At 42.3% G+C, this 17,465-nt stretch overlaps 1 long non-coding RNA gene across 1 annotated transcript in view; it reads right to left on the reverse strand.

The window, feature by feature from the left end:
* LOC116967800 overlaps nucleotides 1–3,540 on the reverse strand; it is a 27,768-nt gene extending 24,228 nt beyond the window's left edge. The window contains exon 1 of the long non-coding RNA XR_004410325.1: nucleotides 3,334–3,540. This is a non-coding gene — a long non-coding RNA (uncharacterized LOC116967800). The remainder of the gene's footprint in view (nucleotides 1–3,333) is intronic.
* Between the last annotated feature and the right edge of the window lie 13,925 nt (nucleotides 3,541–17,465).

A 17,465-nucleotide genomic window follows, 5' to 3' on the forward strand; every position in this document is an offset into this window, starting at 1 on the left:
CGGAGGGGGATTCTCTGACAGAGCAATGCAATGAAATGACACTGAGCTAGTCTCGGATGTCTCTGGGTATTTAAAGCTTATTTTAGTAGTATCGCAGGTGTCCTCACGGTTTACTGGTCTCTTTGAGTTAGCTTAAGCTTTCTTCGAAATCTCCTTGTTTTTCTAAGCAGGGTTTGAAATGCTGTGCTGCCAATTTAGCTGACAACTCCATATTAGCTGACATAGCTGACACCTTCACGTCACACTGCCCTACCCGTTTAATATGTTGTTGGTATAAATTCTAGATAATAATGACTAAGAATAATAAGTAACCTCCACCCCCCCCCCCCCCCCCATACATGTGCCAAATAACGTGAAATTGAATGTCATTTTTCTAAGTAACAAAATTAATCTAATAATTATAACGGCTCCAGTCATTACCCAGAGAAATAGCATAATCCTGAAACAGGTTCAACTAATAACAATCTATGAATTCAAAGGATAATTGAACTTGATGTCATTAAGCGTAGTCCAGGTGCAAATGTAGAAGATGGGTGAACACATGGTGCAATGGAACTGTCAGAAGGAATAACGTTTGTATTATGTGATGTCAGTGTTCGGAGTGCAGAGGTAAGTGTCCCTCCCTAGAATCATAAGCAGGCATATCACATTGTGAAGGCAATTTAATGTGTTTTTATTTACATAGTTTTCCATTTAAAGTAAACACATACCTCATTACATTTTTCAGCTCCTCCCTGAATTTCCTTTGTGTTAGTCCATAGATGCACGTGTTTGTGCAGCTACATAGATACAGTAACATAGCTCCACATTGTTGAAATATGTATATCGGAGTATTCATATATTTGTCTGTGTAAGCAAAATTCACCGCTTGCCATGTCATGGAGTGTATTAAATAGGGCATCCAGAGTAATATAAAATTGGCGGATACAGCGAACAGCAAGATCATTGATTTTCTCCGGTTATCCAACTCTGAATCTTTCTGATTCTCACTATTGCTTCGGAGACCCCGTCGCACTCCATTTGCTGCAATTATGTGTCTGACCGTTAGAAAATTAAGGAGGAGAATAAAGGAAATTGGTAATAACGGTGTTATGACACTGTCAAACAACTCGTGAGCTTTCCACAATGGTGAAGTAAAGTATTCAGGTACTTTTATGCAACGCCACGGCACTCTGTCGATTATTACCAACGGCTCCGCTTCAAAGTAAAAAGGAATGCACCTCACACAGCTCATGACACTCACAAGTACTATAGTTATTGTGGCTGTTCTCTTTGTACACCATTTCTTGCTAATATTTTGACAGCAAATCGCGATGTAACGATCGAGCGTGAAAGCAACTGTCAGCCAAACGGAGCAGTCCCTGCTTGCAATTTTGAAAACAGTCGTGAGAGCACATATTGGGGTTATTTGCAAAAAATGGGCGTACTTGTAAAGATTATTGATCTGGTCGGCAATAATAGCGATAACAGTCACATTAAAATCGGCCGCTGCCATTCCGATGAGGTAGCGCGTGGTACATTTGGAGAGTCCACATTTTCCACGGGAGAGGATGAAAATCGCCGTTAAATTAACTGCATGAAAAAAGGAAAACCTAAATTCCTCTTAAACGTAAACCTCATCAGCCACACTCTCTGCGTGGAGGGAATGGTGTTTCGCATACCGCGCACAAGGCATTAACGGTATTCGTCGCCATAGTACTAGCCCGCCTGCGAACCGGCATACAAATGGTGGATATGATGAATACATTTTGCAAGTGGCAATTCCGACCAATAATTCTACTCCGACCAGGTGTGCTAACCTTCGATATGCCGAACTCTCTTTTGTTCCTAACAGGTAAAGCCAGGAGATGTCAGATAAAGATTTGTGACATTTTTGGCAAACCGTCAATATCGTGGATCTGTACACCGTGGATGGCTCGATTGTGATCACGCATTGTCCTTCCACTAACTGGTTAGAAGGCAACACACGTTTTTCACTGTACTTTGCTACACATGGTAGTAAACTAAGCTGGATTTAATCCATTTCGACGGATGGGTGTATGGGTAGATTTGGAGAGGCACAGGCCAAACGCAGGGAAATGTGACGAACTCTATCTATCTATCTATCTATCTATCTATCTATCTATCTATCTATCTATCTATCTATCTATCTATCTATCTATCTATCTATCTATCTATCTATCTATCTATCTATCTATCTATCTATCTATCTATCTATCTATCTATCTATCTATCTATCTATCTATCTATCTATCTATCTATCTATCTATCTCTCTGTCTGTCTGTTAATCCGCAACTTGGAACTGGGAGGCAGAGTGTAAAACCGAGTCAGCGATTTAAAGATATCGTGGGAGATAAAAGGTGACATATAACCATATAACAATTACAGCACGGAAAACAGGCCATCTCGGCCCTTCACGTCCGTGCCGAACACTTCTTTTCCCCTAGTCCCATCTGCCTGCACTCAGACCATAACGCTCCATTTCTTTCCCGTCCATATACCTATCCAATGTATTTTTAAATGATAAAATCAGGCCTGCCTCCACCACTTCCACTGGAAGTTCATTCTACACAGCTCTCGCTCTCTGAGTAAAGAAGTTCCCCCTCATGTTACCTCTAAACGTATGTCCCTTATTTCTCAAGTCATGTCCTCGTGTTTGAATCGTCCATACTCTCAACGGGAAAAGCTTATCCACGTCAACTCTGTCTATCCCTCTCATCATTTTAAAGACCTCTATCAAGTCCCCCTTAACCTTCTCCGCTCCAAAGAATAAAGACCTAACTAGTTCTACCTTTCTCTGTAACTTAGTTGATGAAACCCAGGCAACATTATAGTAAACCTCCTCTGTACCCTCTCCATTTTGTTGACATCTTTCCGATAGTGAGGCGACCAAAAGTGTACACCATGCTCCAGAATTGTCCTCACCAATGCCGTGTACAATTTTGTACACACCAAAAGCTTTCTTTACCACCCTATCCACATGAGATTCCACCTTCAGGGAACTATGCACAGTTATTCCTAGATCCTAGCAACTCACACATATCAGCATTTAACTCCATGTGCCATCTTTCAGCTCACTCTTCCAAATGGCCTAAATCTCTCTGTAGACTTTGAAAGTCTACTTCATTATCCACAACACCACCTATCTTAGTATCATCTGCATAGTTACTAATCCAATTTACCACACCATCATCCAGATCATTGATGTACATTGCAAACAACAGTGGACCCAACACATATCCCTGAGGTGCCCCACTAGTCACCGGCCCCCAACCTGACAAACAGCCATCCACCATTACTCTGTAGCATCTCCCATTCAGCCACTACTCCACCATTAATACCCAACAATTGAACCTTCTTAACCAACCTTCCACGAGGAAACTTGTCAAAGGCCTAACTGACGTCCATATAAACAACATCCTCTGCTTTACCCTCATCAATTTCCCTAGTAACCTCTTCAATAAATTCAAGAAGATTAGTCAAACATGACCTTCCAGGCACATATCCATGTTGACTGTTCCTAATCAGACCCTGTTTATCCAGATGCTTATAAATATTATCTCTAAGTATCCTTTCCATTAATTTGCCCACCACTGACGTCAAACTAACAGGTCTATAATTGCTTGGACATAGATGGAGAAATACAAGTGGTCAGGCAGCATTTGTGAATAGGAAACACACGTTAACTTTCCAGGTCGCTGGCCCTTGAGCAAAACTGGGAATGAGGCAAAACAATCTAGTGTGATCTTGCCGTCTTGGTAGGATGAATAAAATTAAGCGACTTTCTTTAGTTATATACACTTTATCAGATGGATGGATGGATCTGCAGACTGGAGGGTAGCTGATTCAACCCCACTTTTTATGATAGGACGTAGAGAGAAAACAGTGTTTAATCGACCATTTGGCCTGATATCGGTAGCGGGGGAGATGAGTCGAATATTAAAGATGTAATACCAGCGCATTTGGAAAGCAATGACAGAATCGGTCAAATTCAGCATGGATTTATGACTAATCTTGAGGATTCATTTTAGGATGTAGCAAGTAGAATGGCTGTGGTGTATCTGGCCTTTCAAAAAGGTCTCACACAAGATATTAGTGTGCAGATTTAGAGCACATGATATTGGGCGTTGGGTATTAAGCATATAACCATATAACAATTACAGCACGGAAACAGGCCATCTCGGCCCAACAAGTCCGTGCCGAACAATTATTTTCCCTTAGTCCCACCTGCTTGCACTCATACCATAACCCTCCATTCCCTTCTCATCCATATGCCTATCAAATTTATTTTTAAATTATACCAACGAACCTGCCTCCACCACTTCCACTGGAAGCTCCTTCCACACCGCTACCACTCTCTGAGTAAAGAAGCTCCCCCTCATGTTACCCCTAAACTTCTGTCCCTTCATTCTGAAGTCATGTCCTCTTGTTTGAATCTTCCCTATTCTCAAAGGGAAAAGCTTGTCCACATCAGCTCTGTCTATCCCTCTCATCATTTTAAAGACCTCTATCAAGCCCCCCCCCTTAACATTCTGCGCTCCAGAGAATAAAGACCTAACTTATTCAACCTTTCTCTGTAACTTAATGGTTGAAACCCAGGCAACAGTCTAGTAAATCTGCTCTTTACTCACCCTATTTTGTGACATACTTCCTATAATTGGGCGAACAAAATTGTACACCATACTACAGATTTGGTCTCAACAATGCCTTGTACAATTTTAACATTACATCCCAGGTCCTATACTCATATTGGAATAGAGAACTGGTTAGAAACATAGAAAAATAGAAAATAGTGCAGGAGTAGGGCATTCGGCCCTTCGAGCCTGCACCGCCATTCAATATGATCATGGCTGATCATCCAAATCAATATCCCTTACCTGCCTTCTCCCCATACCCCCTGATCCCTTTAGCCACAAGTGCCACATCTAACTCCCTCTTAAATCTAGCCAATGAACTGGCCCCTACTACCTTCTGTGGCAGAGAATTTCACATATTCATCACTCACTGTGAAAAAAATGATTTTCTCATCTCGGACCTAAAACACTTCCCTCTTTTTCTTAAACTGTGACCCCTTGTTCAGGACTTCCCTAACATCGGGAATAATCTTCCTGCATCTAACCTGCCCAACCCCTTAAGAATGTTGTAAGTTTCTATATGATCCATCCTCAATCTTCTAAATTCTAGCATGTACAAGCCGAGTCTATCCAGTCTTTCTTCATATGAAAGTCCTGCCATCACAGGAATCAGTCTGGTGAACCTTATCTGGACTCGCTCTAATGGCAAGAATGTATTTCCTCAGGTTAGGAGACCAAAACTGTACGCAATACTCCAGGTGTGGTCTCACCAAGACCCTGTACAACTGCAGTGGAACCTCCTTGCTCTTATACTCAAATCACTTTCCTATGAATGCTAACATACCATTCGCGTTCTTCACTGCCTGATGCACCCGCATGCCTACTTTCAATGACTTGTGTACCATGACACCCAGGTCTCGTTGCATCACACATTTTCCTAATCGGCCACCATTCAGGTAAAATTCTACTTTCCTGTTTTTGCCACAAAAGTGGATAACCTCACATTTATCCACATTATACTGCATCTGCCATACATTTGCCCACTCACCTAACCTATCCAAGTCACCTTGCAGCCTCCTAACATCCTCCTCACAGCTATCACTGCCCCCCCCCCCCCCCCCCCCACCACCCCAGCTTCGTGTCATTTCAGCTTCGTTGGCAGACAGGAAGCAAATAGTAGAAAATAAGGGTCCTTTTCAGAATGGCAGGCAGTGACAAGTGGGGTGCCGCAAGGCCCGATGCTGAGACCCTAGTTACTTACAATACATGTAAGTCTGAAGAAGGGTTTCGGCCCGAAACGTTGCCTTTTTCCTTCGCTCCATAGATGCTGCTGCACCAGCTGAGTTTCTCCAGCGTTTTTGTGTACCTTACTTACAATATATATTGATGATTTAGACGAACGAATTAAATGTGACACGTCCAAGTTTGCGGATGACACAAAGCTGGGTCCACTGAGATCTCCAAGGAAGGTGCTATGAGGCTGCAGGGTGAGTTGAATAATTTGGGTGAGTGGGCAGAAGCATGGCAGATGCAGTACAATTTGGATACATGTGAAGTTATCCACTTTGGTGACTAGAACAAGAAGGCAGATTATTATCTGAATGGTGTCAGTTTGGGAAAAGGGGAGGGGCAACGAGACCTAAGTGTCCGTGTTCATCTCTCACTCACTGAATGTAACCTTGCAAGTAAAACAGACAGAGATGTTGGCCTTCAGAGCAAGAGAACTTGGGTATAAGGGCAAGGAGGTCCTATGGCAGTTATATAGGGCCCTGGTGAGACCACACCTGTAGTATTGTGTGCAGTTGCGCTCTCTTAATTTAAGGAAGGTCATTGCTATTGAGGGACTGCAGCGATGGTGCACCACGTCAATTCTGGGGATGGCGGAACTGAAATATGATGAGATAATTTTCCACTCTGTTCATATTGACTGGAATTTAGACGCATGAAAGGGGATCTTATAGAAACATATGGAATTCTTAAGGGATTGGGCGGGCTCGATGCAGGTCTTTTTTTCACTATGTTGGGGAATGCAGAACCTAGCGGTTACAGTTTGTAAATAAGGGGTAGGCGAATTAGGACTGAGATGAGGAAATATATTTTCACCCAGAAATGTGTGAATATGTGGAATTCGCTACCACATAAGGCAGTGGAGGGTATATCTCTTTGGGCTAAGGGAAAATAGGGATATGTGGATGCTGGCTAGAAGGGCCGAATACTTATAACAAAGAGGCAGGTACTACAACAACATGTACAATAGATGTGGACAAGTGCAGGGCCAGGGAATGTTTAGCGGGATATGGGGCAATCGCGGGCAGGCGAGATTACTGAGATTGGGCATCTTGGTCGGCATGGGCATGGTGCATCGATGGACCGGTTTCTATGCAGTCAGAATCTGTCAATCTAAATGCACTGCGCAGTACTAAAGCGGAAGGCAAGATAAAGATTATGCTCCAAGTCGACGACTGAACACTGCTTCCTGCAGACCTCATCTAAATGCGCATCGTCCATCCTCTATATTAAATTGCGGTGCTGTACGGAAGACAATCAGATATCGGTTGGCCGATCCCCAGCGGCTGAGCCTGAACTGCTGCGCCGGTGCTGGGGTTGTTTCTCTAGTTCCTACAGTCAACACATTTATGTATCTATGTGCCCAGTCTCTCAATGTCTTATGCACGATAAGTTATAAAACGTTTCCAATATCAAGGTAACACGCAGACATTTGTAGGTCATTCGCCCGACCGCGCTCGCATCGATCAGTTATGCTATCGTGCTGTCCTACACATTACAAACTACATAGGATACTAATATAACACATGTATGGAGAATTGCTAACCCAACTGGAAGGGAATATTCATTTTATTCAGCGGTACATAAAACGTGTTCACGAATTGACTATTTCTTAGCAGACTCGAAATTAATTCCATATACAATTAATCCTAAATATCATAACAGCAATATTTCCGACCATTCCCCGCTAACTTTTATTTTAAAAGTGGAAGGCATGCCGGGTAAAAAATCCTTCTGGAGGTTTAAACCCCAAATTTTAAATAACCCACAAGGTTACACATACTTAAAACAACAAATGATTTTTTTTTTAGAATAACGATACGCCAGGTATTTCACCCTCTTTATTATGGGAAACTTTTAAAGCATTTATTAGAGGAGTTATAATTTCATATCAAACCTTCTTAATGAAAAAAAAAGACAGAACAATTGAAGTTAGAACAAGAAATTAGACAATTAGAGTTAGACAACCCCAAAGATCCAAATACAGATAAACATAATAAGATAACATTATTGAAATGTAAATAAAACTGAATTTTATCTGCAAGTGGTAAGACTATTCCAAATTACAAAACAGGAAAACCTCGAATTCGGTGATGAACCACATAAACCTTTATCTCGTCAACTGAAAAAACGAGGAAAGGAAAAAACACAATAATTAAAATTAAATCAGAGAACGGTGAATTATTAACACTACCTAAAGATATTAACAAAAGATTTGCACAATTTTATCAAAGTGTGTTCACATCTAAAACCACAGCAGATGACATTAAAATTACAAACTTCTTAGATAAATGTAATCTTCCAAAACTCGACCTCTCGGAACAGGAGGAACTAGGAGTTCAGATTACACTTGAAGAAATGGAGGAAACAATATATTCGCTGAAAAATGGTAAGACGCCTGGACCAGATGGCTTTAACAATCAATTGTATAAGAGATTCGATGAGATAATCACCCCACGTTTACAAACACTATACACCCATGCCATTAAAGAAAACATACTACCAGAAACATTAGCCGAATCAACTATTACGCAGATACCTAAAAAAGATAAAGGCCTAGAAGAAGCAGGTTCATATAGAGCTATAGAACGTTTAAATACAGATCAGAAAATTCTAGGAAAGACCCTAGCGAGAAGATTGAGTAAATATATTAGTAAATTAATAAACCCAGATCAAACGAGGTTCATACCTAAAAGATATTCTTTTAATAATCTGAGACGCTTGTTTAATATAATGTATTCACATAACATAGAAGAAGAAGGTGTATCAATTGGTTCTCTGGAGGCAGAGAAAACATTTGATCAAGTAGAATGGTACTATTTGTATAAAGTGCTGCAAATATTTAACGGGACAGAATTTCATTCTATGGTTAAAAGTATTATATGACAAACCGACGGCAAGAATATTGACCAAAATGTCGACTATCAAGAGGCAATAAACAGGGATGTGCACTATCAACCCTACTATTTGCCCTTGTGATAGAGCCTTTAGCAGAAAATATAAGAACTCATCCGAATATTGGGGGATACAATACCAAAGATTCAAATAATAAAATCTCACTATACGCCGACGGTACACTTTCATACATCACAAAATCGCAAACTAGTTTACCAAATTTATTAAACTTAATAGATGAACTCGAATCCTTTTCAGGTTATAGAATAAACTGGAATAAAAGTGAAATTATGACGTTAAAACCTCAAGAATCGACACATCTATTAAATTTCCCTTTAAAATTGCAACGGAAAATTTTAATTACTTGGGTATCCAAATTACTAGAAAATATAATCATTATTTAATGCTAATTTCATGTCGTTATTAACAAAATTGTATGTGCAGATGAAATTCTGGAAAACATTGCCGTTGTCCTTAATAGGCAGAATCAACGCTATGAAAATGATTCCCCCCCCACAGATATTATACCTATTCCAATCATTACGATTATACATACCAAAACAATTCTTTTAAAAAAATAGACTCTAATATTACAAATTTCATTAGGGACTATAAATCATACAGAATCCAAAGAAAACATTTGTGTAAACCCAAAGATGCTGGGGGACTTTCACTCCCGAACTTTTTGTACTACTATTGGGCAGTGCATATAAAAAAATGTGATCTATTGATTGGACAGTTCTGCCCAACAGTGAGAATGGATGAAAATAGAGAAAGAGGACTGTTCTCCTTTTAATATAGGAGCGATCCTCTTCACCCCGACAAAAATGAATAACACAATATATAAGAAGAACCCAATCATCCACAATACAATACGAATTTGGAAACTAATAAAATTGACTTTAAAATTAAGAAACCTATCACTTTTAACTCCATTAGTAGATAATTCAGCATTTAAACCATCTTTCACTGATAAAACATATAACCATTGGGAAAAACTGGGAAATAAACGGATCGGTGATATGTACGAAATGGGAAACTTGCCATCATTTCAACAATTACAATCAAATTATAAACTGAAAAATAACCAATACTTTAAATATCTTCAGATCCGTGACTTCCTGAAAAAACATATACAAGCATACCAAACTTTAACTCTAGACTCATTGGAAGAAGCAACGAACAATAAGGCTGAATCAAGGCCTTAATATAATTAATATCATATTTATATAATAGTATCGTAAATATATAATTACCACAGACAGAGGCACTTTGAAAAGAATGGGATCGAGAACTATTGATAAAAATCCCGAAAGAAACTTGGGAAAAACACTTGATATATATACATAAATGTTCGATTAATGCAAGACATAATTTAATTCAATTTAAAATTCTGCACAGATTATATTGTTCGTAAACGAGATTTCACAAATTCTACCCAAATTCTTCCCCCATTTGTGATAAATGTTGATCTCAGAATGCCACTATAACACACTATTTTGTTTCTTGTATAACGTTACACAAATTTTGGAGCGAAATCTTTGAAATTTTCACAAAATTACTTAAGATAAAACTTGAGCCTAACACTGAATTGATTATATTTGGATTACTGGAAGACGAGAATAAATTAAATATGTTTCAAAAATCTTTCCTTAATTATGGTTTAATAACGGCAAAAAAATCTTATACTAACATTTTGGAAACATACATCGATACCAACGCCTAAAATATGTATTTCAAACATGTTGGAAACCTTACATCTTGAAGAAATGCGATACCTCCTAACAGACAAAGTAGACCAATTCCTTAGGATTTGGTCTCCATTTGTCGACTTCTTACAAGCATATGGTGCAACACAAACGTAGAAATGATCCGTTTCAGTACTGGGTGAATGGTGATCAAGAATAACAAATAGCTATCTCTCATTTATTCTTCTGCTTTCTACCTCTGCTTATTTTCTCTTCATTTTCTTTCTTTATCATTTTCCTTTTCTCACTTTCTGATATCACACACTTCTCTATTTATTCTCTATTTATTTTCTGTGTCCTTTTTATTGTTAAAATAAAATAATAACAAAGATAAGAAGCTGTACTTGAACTGTAATATGTCCATATGTTCTAGGTGTCTATGGTACCATATTATTGTACTTACTTCTAATTAAAAAAAAAATGATAAAAAAAAAAAAAATACATAGACAGGATCGAATTTACATCAATCCCGGCCGGATCTTCCTAGGATGGACAGTTTATTTACTCTAAATTCCCCGTTCCGCCCTGCCAATAGCTGACGTGTCCTTCCCGTGCCCCGTGCCCTTGAAGAGTTTTAGACCGCTACTATGTCAATACTTGTCTGATCTGCCCTATGCGTTGTTATCCTTCCGTTTGCCGTTAGAGCATGCACGCCTGGAATATTGTGTACAATTTGGGTCCACTAATTTGAGGAAGGACATCCTTGTGATTGAGGCAGTGCTGCGTAGGTTCACGAGATTGATCACTGGGATGGCGGAACTGCCATATATGGAATGAATGAAAAGACTAGGCATGTATTCACTGGAGTTTGGAAGGTATGGGGGGGGGATCCTATCAATACATATATAATTTTAAAAGGACTGGAGAAGCTTGATGCATGAAAAATGTTCCCAATGTTGGGCGAGTACAGAACCAGGGTCCACAGTCATAGAATAAAGGGGAGGCTATTTAAGACTTGAGGTAAGAAAAAACGTTTTCACTCAGAGAGTTGTGAATTTGTGGAATTCCCTCCCACAGACGGCAGTGGAGGCCAAATTACTGGATGGATTTAAGAGAGAGTTAGAAAGAGCTCTAAGGGCTAGTGGAATCAAGGGATATGGGGAGAAGGCAGGCAGGGGTTATTGATAGGGGACGATCAGCCATGATTAAAGTGAATGGCAGTGCTGGCTCGAAGGACCGAATGGTCTCCTCCTGCACTTCTTTTCTATGTGTCCATGTTTCTATGTTGGGATTTAAAGCATCAAACATATTTCAGTTTCGTTCGGAATAGGACAGGGGTTCTTTGAATATTGAGAAGCGTAGAGCCAAATTTAGCAGCAAGGGAGCTTGGGCACTTTGGTCATTTTGTTCTTCATATAATGTCGCCGCAGTATTTAATTCCAGTCGATCTCTTCATGATGGTATTTTTTTAAGGAAACGAATGTCATTTCGCTTGCAGAGCAGTCTCCATCTCTGTATTAGAAAGAACCATAGCATGATGAGCAAACATCGGAAGAACATAGAAAATATCTTATGCCAAGAAACATCGTCGATACCTCACCAACGTCCGATTGAAACTACGCTAACAGCGGAGTACCAATATATCTCAGAATCTGCCCCCTGTATTCCAGTGCCGCAGAGACAAATGTAGTGGTGTAAAAGGAGGAACACTGCTGCCTCATGACCAATATATCCCTAGCTCCAGAACGCCCTAGACAGCAGATTGTCGGAGCTGTAAATGCGGCAAATAGTCGTTTTTTTCCCTCCAAACCGGAGGAGGCGCTGTCCTGAACGGCTGCCTGTCCTGCAGCTGTCCGTTGTTTTCCCTTTCTTTTTTATTATTTTTAGTACGTTGAGTGTGTAGTCAGGGGGCCTAATCTTTTTATGTGCGGGGGGTGGTGGGGGGGGGAGGGGGAAACTGCTTTTCGAGTCCCTACCTGGTCGGAGGGGTTGCCTTCCTCCGAGCAGCGACTTCGACCTGTCCTTGCGGCCTACCAGCGGGTTCTGGAGCGACGTTTCCCTGAGGGGACCTGGCCAGAACATCGGCTTTGGCGGCGGCGCAGAACATCGGCTTTGGCGGCGGCGCAGCGCTGGAGCGCTATTGCGGAGCGGGCGATGCCTTTCCTGGGTCGCCGCGCTGGAACTCCAGTATGCTGGGACCGCCGATGAGAACATCGTGGAGCCGCGGCTCTGTGGAGCGGCCAGCTGCGACGCTGAACGTTACATCCCGGAGCCTGGGATCTCTTGCTGAGATCGCCAGTGTGTGGAGCTCCGTCCAGCGCGGTCTGTTGGCTTGGAAGCCGCAGTCTCCGGTGGGAAGGCGGCCGTTCCTGGCACCCCAAGCCGCTGGGGGTTCTCCCGACGCCGGAGCACCATCACCCGGCGAGAACATCGGGCGCCGTGGCGGCGACTGTGGAGGCCTCAATAGGCCCGACTTTGGGTGGACAAGAGGATGGGGACTGGACTTTGTGCCTTCCCCCACAGTGGGAATCACTGTGGGGGGATGTTTTTGTGTTGAACTTCTTTTTGAATACTATGTTGTATTTTTATTAGTGTGCTGCAAGGACATCTGAATTTCCCCTGAATAAGGGGATTAATAAAGTTTAATCTAATCTAATACACCTATCTAAGAAATTACGTTTATCTATTAATGCAACGAGAAATAGCAATTAATTTACGCCGACAATGCCTTAGAAATGCATCCAGGTTCAGAGATTGAATCAACGTCAACATTACTACTTAGTGAAATTATACAATTGATTAGGGAACCAGAAAACTGACAGATCCAAGTGTGTTAAATGCACTGGTATGAGACAAAAGGAAGCCATTTAAAAACAACATATCCAGAGCCTTACCGGGAATACCGACAGCTGCCAGTACAGGATAGTAAATGCACGCTACGTTGAAAATTGTCAGAGGTGACATTTCGAATGAGAGGTTGCTATCACTTGCTCCAAGCCCTTCTACAGTATCACATACCGGAGATGAGTTTAAGAAGACATCGTACCAGAGATAGAGTACCCGTAGGGACAATTAATGGGTTTGCCTGTTGACAATCATATGCCACATCCCAGTGAACAAACACGTACTCAACAATGTTTACACGCTGTGCACGTGTATTTGGCTGTGTGAGCAATATAAAAAAATACGTGTGCGCACCTTGGCTGAATTAAATATAACACTTTTTTTATTTCTGACACGACATTTGTGCCCGTGACTAACTCGTTTTCTTGCCATCAGATATCATATCATCTACCCTGATCAGATTAATCCATATAACAATTACAGCACGGAAACAGGCCATCTCGGCCCTACAAGTTCGTGCCGAAATCCTTGGATATTGTGGGACATTAGAGACGAAATTGCGGGTGCGTTGCTTTACATTTCTAATTCCTCTTCAAATACAAGCTACTCGCCGGAAAACGCGTGGCGTGTGAATATCTGGAATTCACTGACACTGAAAGCAGTGGAAGCCAATTATCTGGATGATTTCAAAAGAGAGTTAGATTTAGCTCTCAGGTTTAAAGGAATCAAGGGATATGGCGTTACAGCAGAAACGAGGTACTGATTTTGGATGATCAGCCATGTTCATATTACATAGAAACATAGAAACGTAGAAAATAGATGCAGGAGCAGGCCATTCGGCCCTTCGAGCCTGCACCGCCATTCAATGTCATCATGGCTGATCATCCAATTCAGTATCCTGAACCTGCCTTCTCTCCATAACCCCTGATCCCTTTAGCCACAAGGGCCACAACTAACTCCCTCTTAAATATAATAATAATAATAATACATTTTATTTATGGGCGCCTTTCAAGAGTCTCAAGGACACCTTACAAAAATTGAGCATGTATAGGAAAAACATGTAAGGGGAATGAAATAAATAGTAGAGACATGACTAGTACACAAAGTAAAGACAGAATTCAATACAAAACACAGCATGAGGCAATTAATGCACAGATGAAAAGGGACGGGGACGTGGGGCTAAGGATAGGCAGAGGTGAAGAGATGGGTCTTGAGGCGGGACTGGAAGATGGGGAGGGACACGGAATTGCGGATCAGTTGGGGGAGGGAGTTCCAGAGCCTGGGAGCTGCCCTGGAGAAGGCTCTGTCCCCAAAACTGCGGAGGTTGGACTTGTGGATGGAGAGGAGACCGGCTGATGTGGATCTGAGGGACCGTGAGGGTTGGTAGGGGGAGAGGAGGTCAATGAGATATGTGGGGGCCAGATGGTGGAGGGCTTTGTAGGTGAGGACCAGGATTTTGTAGGTGATCCGGTGGGAGATGGGAAGCCAGTGAAGTTTTTTGAGGACTGGAGTGATGTGATGCCAGGATTTGGTGTGGGTGATGAGTCGGGCGGCTGCGTTCTGGACCAGTTGGAGTCGGTTGATGTAGGTGGAGCCGATGCCAAGGAGAAGTGAGTTGCAATAGTCCAGTCGGGAGGAGATGAAGGCATGGATGAGTCTTTCAGCAGCAGGCGGTGTGAGAGAGGGTCTGAGTTTGGCGATGTTGCGGAGATGAAAGAAGGAGGTTTTAATGACATGGCGGATGTGAGGCTCAAGGGAGAGGGTGGAATCAAAGATCACGCCAAGGTTGCGGGCCTGGGGAGATGGGGAGACAGTGGTGCCGTCGATGGTGAGAGTGGGGTTATTGATTTTGCTGAGTGTGGCTTTGGAGCCTATGAGGAGGAATTCTGTCTTATCGCTGTTGAGTTTGAGGAAATTATGTTGCATCCAGGTTTTTATAGCTGACAAACAGGAGTTGATATGGGGTTGTGGGGGGATTTGGTGCCAAGGTAAATCTGGGTGTCATCAGCGTAACAGTGGAAGTCCAGATTGAAGTGGCGGAGTATCTGACCAAGGGGGAGGATGTAGATGATGAAGAGGAGGGGGCCGAGTACGGAGCCTTGGGGAACGCCTTGAGTGACTGCGGCTGTAGCAGAGGTGTGGTTGTGGATAGAGATGAAGTGGGATCTGTTGGAAAGGTAGGAACGGAGCCAGCTGAGTGCAGAGCCTTCAATGCCGAGGTCCTTGAGTCTGGTGAGCAGGATGTTATGGTTCACTGTATCGAAGGCTACGCTCAGGTCGAGGAGGATGAGGATGTTGAGGGAACCAGTGTCAGCAGAGGTGAGGAGGTCGTTGAGGACTTTGAGGAGAGCAGTTTCTGTGCTATGGAGGGGGCGAAAGCCAGATTGGAGGGGTTCAAGTAGGTTATACGCAAGGAGGTGGGAATGAAGTTGCGACGCAACGATACGCTCCAGGGTTTTTGAAAGGAAGGGGAGGTTTGAGATTGGGCGGTAGTTAATGAGAGAGGAGGGATCAAGACCAGGTTTCTTTATATAGACAATTAACTTGCCTCAACTACCATCTGTGGCAGAGAAATCCACAGATTCACCACTCGTGGCCACTCCCTCTTCTCCCATCTCCCATCAGGCAAATGGTGTAGAAGTGTGAATTATGTAAAGGAATAGAAGTGTGAAAACGCATATCACCAGCTTCAGGGACAGATTATTCCCAGGTGTTATGAGGCAACTGAATCATCCGATCTCAATCATGGAGCAGTGCTGACCTACTATCTACATCATTGGTAACTTGAACAGACCTTTCTGGCGTTACCTTGCACTAAAATCTATTCCAGTATCAGTTAACTATATATTGTAAGTGGCTTGATTGTAACCATTTCTTGTGTTTCTGCTGTCGTCTGGATAGCATGTCTGATTATCACTGTAGCTCGATACATGTGAAAATAAGCTGAACTGTAACTGTAGAGGGTCTAATCTGTGGACCGAGGTTGAGTAGGCTGGGATTTAATTATTTGGACCGCTGGAAGATGAGGGATGATCTTATAAAGGTGTAATAAATCATGAGAGGAATAGATCGGGTAGATGTAGATCATTTCTTGTCGAGAGTACGCGCAGAAGGGACCGGAAGCGCAGCGGTAGAATTGCTGCCTGACAGCGCCCGAGACCCGGATACGATCCTGACTACGGGTGCATGCTTAGAAACATAGAAACATAGAAACATCTAAAAGTGGGCAATTTGACCCTTCGAGCCAGTACCGCCATTCAATATGATCATGGCTGATCATTCAACACAGAATCCTGTACCTGCCTTCTCCCCATACCCCCCTTTAGCCACAAGGGCCACATCTAACTCCCTCTTAAATATAGCCAATTAACTGGCCTCAACTACCTTCTGTGGCAGAGAATTCCAGAGATTCACCACTCCCTGTGTGAAAAATGTTTTTCTCATCTCGGTCCAAAAATATTTCCCCCTTATCCTTAAACTGGGACCCCTTTTTCTGGAACTCCCCAATATCGGGAACAATCTTCCTGCATCTAGCCTGTTCAACCTCTTAAAACGTTTGTAAGTTTCTTTAAGATCCCCCCTCAATCTTCTAAATTCTAGCGAGTACAAGCCGAGTCTATCCAGTCTTTCTTCATGTGAAAGTCCTGACATCCCAGGAATCAGTCCGGTGAACCTTCTCTGTACTCTCTCTATGGCAAGAATGCATTTCCTCAGATTAGGAGACCAACACTGTACGCAATACTCCAGGTGTGTTCTCACCAAGACCCTGTACAAATGCAGTGGAACCTCCCTGCTCCTATACGCAAATCCTTTTGCTATGAATGCTAACATACCATTCGCTTCCTTCACTGCCTGATGCACCTGCATGCCTACTTTCAATGACTGGTGTACCATGACACCCATATCACGTTGCATCGCCCCATTTCCTAATCGGTCACCATTCAGATAAAAGTCTACTTTCCTGTTTTTGCCTCCAAAGTAGACAACCTCACATTTATCCACATTGTACTGCATCTGCCATGCATTTGCCCACTCACCCAGCCTATCCAAGGCATCTTGCAGCCTCCTAGCATCCTCCTCACAGCTAACACTGCCCCCCAGCTTCGTGTCATCCGCAAACTTGGAGATGATGCATTCAATAAAGGAAAATATATTATGAAACAAAACTGGCAGGGA

This window comes from Amblyraja radiata, chromosome 41, assembly GCF_010909765.2.
Source record: "Amblyraja radiata isolate CabotCenter1 chromosome 41, sAmbRad1.1.pri, whole genome shotgun sequence".
NCBI lineage: Eukaryota > Metazoa > Chordata > Chondrichthyes > Rajiformes > Rajidae > Amblyraja > Amblyraja radiata.